At 37.4% G+C, this 4,429-nt stretch overlaps 1 non-coding gene across 1 annotated transcript; it reads right to left on the bottom strand.

Moving 5' to 3' along the window:
• Nucleotides 1-486: 486 nt before the first annotated feature.
• LOC127206042 (small nucleolar RNA SNORA17) lies at nucleotides 487-619 on the bottom strand. The gene has a single exon (XR_007832736.1). It is a non-coding gene; the product is annotated as a small nucleolar RNA SNORA17 (small nucleolar RNA).
• Nucleotides 620-4,429: the final 3,810 nt, after the last annotated feature.

Below are 4,429 nucleotides of genomic sequence, written 5' to 3'. Positions count from 1 at the left end.
TCACTGCAATGACTTGGTCTGTTTCGAGGCCTCTGGCTTCTTCTACTCTGCTGACACTGGATCCTCACATGGACTCTTCTAAGACAGCCTCTTGTTGCCCTGTGTCATGGAGGTCCTGCAGCTTTGGGTCTGTAGGACCAGCCCATCCATGCACTTAGGTAGCTCTTCAATGGAGTACATGTTGGATGAGCCACCTCAAAGCCTTTAATCTGGGCCTGAGAACCTGGTCAGCGAGCCAGCTCCACCCCTCCCACACCCTCACCTTGCCTCCACCACCCTCCCATCCCCCTACCCCACCCCCTCCCCTGTATTCCCCAGAGGCCTCTTACGAAGGTTGTCTGTCTTGAGCTCAATCCCTCGCAAGGCCCATGGTCCCAGGTGGCCTTCTTCTAGTCTCCAACCTACTCCATCCAGGCCTGCCTGGCCATGGACTTGTGGTCATCTCGGGCTCATTTTTTTTTTTTTTTTTTTTTTTTTTTTTTTTTTTTAGGGAGTGCTGTGAATCATTCATATTTTCATCAGTCAGAACACTGAGCTTGGATATAGCCTCTTTCCTCTCTGCCACCTACTGGTGCACACGTGACACAGCAGCTACACCTGCAATGCCTCTAGGGTAAGGCACATTATAATCTTACCCAAGAAAGTCACAAACAGAGCATGAGAGCCTCATGGATGAGTGGAGGGGACAGAAGGACCCAGAGGGTACAGGAGCTCCACAAGGAGGCCATCAAAACCAACAAATCTGGGCCAGGAAGGTCTGCAGAAACTGATGCACCAACCAAGGACAATGCACAGGAGAACCTAGACCTCTTTTTCAGATGTAGCCAATGGACAGCTCTTTCTCTGTGGGGATCCCCTAGTAAGGGGGGCAGGAACTGCCTCTGACGTAGATCTGGTGCCCATGCTGAAGAGAAGAAGAGGGTATGGGGGATCCTAATGAGGCCTGATAGATTGGGCTCAGATGGTAGGGAAGGGGGATCCCCCTGTTCGAGGACTAGGAGAGGTGGGTGAATAGGGGAGAAGAGGGAGGGAAGTTGGGAACAGGAGGATACCAGTGAGGGGGTAACAATCAGGATATAATGTGAACACATTATAAAAATTTTAAAAATTGTTTAAAAAAACAGAATGCAAATATATCTTCTGCTCATTATTATATAAACAAAATGCTTATACACAACATGTGCAGTTAAAAAGGGAGTGGGAGCTCAGCATCGAACTTGTAAATGGACATAGTTGATTTTTTTTTAAATTTTATTTATTTATTTACTTTACATCCTGGTTGCAGCCCCATTCCTCCCAGTCCCACCCCTCTCCTGACACTGGACATAGTTGATTATGCACAGAAATCTCACTCACTTCCCACTGTGTATATATGAAGAAGTTATTTACTCTCTCTAAATAATAGTACCTCCCATGCAGGTGACTAATTTCATAGGCACACTGTACATAAAGTTAAGTAACCCATGGGTAGTTCTTGATACACCTCCTATGTTTTGATTAAGTTTGATGATTTCTACTTGTGGAGTCTGCCACTTTGAATAAGAAAAATGCAAAGGGCAGTAATAAAATAAATCAAATAACACATGACAGTAAAATTGGAAGTGCCATTATATCTACTAATATCTTTTCTCCCTCATGAATAATAATTTCTAGACTGAAATAAGTGGCATGAAATAAGAAGGTGCCTTTCTAAAGTCACTCATCCTCTTATTGGCTCAAAACCATTTTTTAAGTTTGTTTGGTAGTTTACAGTCTAGTCATTTCTCACTTGAACTACTAATTAGTATAGAATCCATCTGGCGTCCTCTGTCTCCTAGATTTAGATAATGCATTCTTGTTGCTGGCGATGAACAAACAAGAAACCTTCCACAGAGTTTATTCACACTCTGTTTTCAGTGTGTGTTATTGGTTTTGGACATATGTGGGATAACACTCAACATCAAACAGCCTCGTATCCCTCCACCCTGCGGCTTTACATTAATCACCACAGTTACATGGCATCACTGACTGTAATAAAAGACTTATCTATATGACTGTTTTGACCAAGAACATTTTTATCTAACTACCTATGATATTTAGTCATTAAATTTCCTTAAATGTTAATCTAAATACACCCTTGAAGCAACTCAAATCTTCTAGACTTATTTAATTTATTATTAGTCGTTTTTCGAGTCCTATCTACAATTTGATAATAAATTGATATAAAGTAAAATAAAATTATATTTTGTCAATGTTTTATATCTTTCACAACATGTTCAGTTACCTAAGGATAAGGACCATGTCTTCTGTTGATTTTCAAAATACCCATGCCTCCTGTGATGCCTGCCACATCTCATTAATGTTTGTTTAAAATTAATTATATCACATGAAAATATGAAGTCATAAGATACTTATTAAACATATTTTAATCATGATAAAAGTTCACGTTGTTGGAATCACTAAAGGTTCTCAAAACATTAATATGAACATTTATTTTGTATTTTAAGATATTCGTAGTAGATATTTGTTCTTTCTCCAGATCCATTCACCTCACCTGATAGTATAAGAATTTCTAATTTATACTTAAGTATATGAGCAGATACATATAATGCAAAGTCATGCTTTTCACTTTAGCTTCCCTGGCAGAGGAGTAGGGCTGTGATGTACTGCTGTAGGCAGAATTGTCATGTTGCTTTTTTCTGAAATACATCTCTTGTGTATGTTCTTCTTGATCATTTATTATATCTAGAATGTTGATGTGTTTACTAGAGTTGGAATAACAGCTGTGAAATGAGCTAATCTAACAGTTGTGGAGCTTTGCACGAATCACAAATAAAGTTGAATAGATTCCGTATCCCTGGGCATGCTTGGAACTCATAACAGAAGCACTGACGAGGCTGAGACCAGAGGGTGACAAGTTTGAGACCATCCATGGAAATAGTCACACAATTTCAAAGCAAAAAAACCCTTATGACATCACTAAATGTGTAAAGCACAGGCATTGCACTCCACATTAAGAACTTTTTAATTAAGCGATATTTTAATTTTTGAGATTAAAATAGAGTTAAATAATTTTGTTTCTTTACCTCCTTCTAACTCCTTTATGTAATCCTCTTTTATCTCTATCTAAAATTCAAAGCGTTACTTTCTTTAATTGTTGTTACATGCACAGATACACAGAAATGTTTTCAAATATGTAAATACAATCAAAATGACAAGCAAAAGAATATTTCTATCATTTTTAGTCACTCTATTTTTATTTTATGTTACATTTATTGTTAATAAAATCTCAGAATTTAAAATGCAAATGACAATTAAGTCTTGAGCATAAGTTTTAAAATATGTGATATATGGAAATATTAACAGAAGTATTTAATGTCACATGGCTAGTAGGCAGTAAGATGAGGCAAAATACTGGGTCTTATTCCTTCCAAGTTTATGACTCCAAAGACCTACCATGCTTTGATGCCCTTTTGTAGTCTTGTTTCCCAGGTTTAAAAAGGTCATCCTAGACTCTATCCATAAATAAATTGTATATTTTGACAGATTAAAGGCTCAATAAATGTCCACTGATTTCCTTACCAAGACCACCTCTGTTAGATTTATGAAGAGAGAGAAATATCCGTCATGTCTTATCGGAATGCAGTAAAGCACTTGGAAATCCTCTTGGGCAGGACATGGCTGTAGATAAGACAGAGAAATGTGTTAAGTGACAGAGCAGCTCAATAAATGCACAGACATTACCACATGTGTTGTTTAATAAATAATTTTCCCCTTGAAAAGATGGCTGGTGTGATATATCACAAGATTCACTATTTAGCCTATAAATTCTTATCTGCAGCTTGAATGAAGGGGCATTTATCACATCTATAAGCAACACAACACTATAAAGAGAAACTACTGGTTTGGTTGGTATAATTGAGTTCAAGACCTTCCCATGAATGCTTTAATGCATGGCTCCAAATTAATAAGAATGTTCAAAAAATAAACCTTGAAAATATAAATTCATAATACTGTAGTATGTTGCAGAAGCACACATATGGGATCCATATACCACCACGAGATCTAATGACTTCACTGGAAAGTTTAGTGGGGGCAATTTTGATGAGACAATACTATAAAATATTTTTGAGATAGTTGATAACAATTCAGATTAAATGTTTTCTGTTCAGTCTATAGACCATTAAAACTGGCTTGAAAGTCTTAGAAAGATTTCTTTTTTTCTACTTTTTTTTTAAAAATATTAAGTTTTCATTTAAACTTTTTTCATATACTTGATCATAATTCTCCTCCCCAATTCTCCAAGACACTTCTCACTTCCTTTTCCACCAGACTTCATGTTCTTCCCACCTCTCTGTTGTAAAAACAACCTAAGAAAATACACAAATCAATGGAATGATTCCTAGTGATATTCTGTTATACCCATAGGTCAGCGCTGTGTCCAGTAACC

Source organism: Acomys russatus, chromosome 22 (assembly GCF_903995435.1).
Source record: "Acomys russatus chromosome 22, mAcoRus1.1, whole genome shotgun sequence".
NCBI classification, from domain to species: domain Eukaryota; kingdom Metazoa; phylum Chordata; class Mammalia; order Rodentia; family Muridae; genus Acomys; species Acomys russatus.
This window is presented reverse-complemented; position numbering and strand designations above follow the sequence as displayed.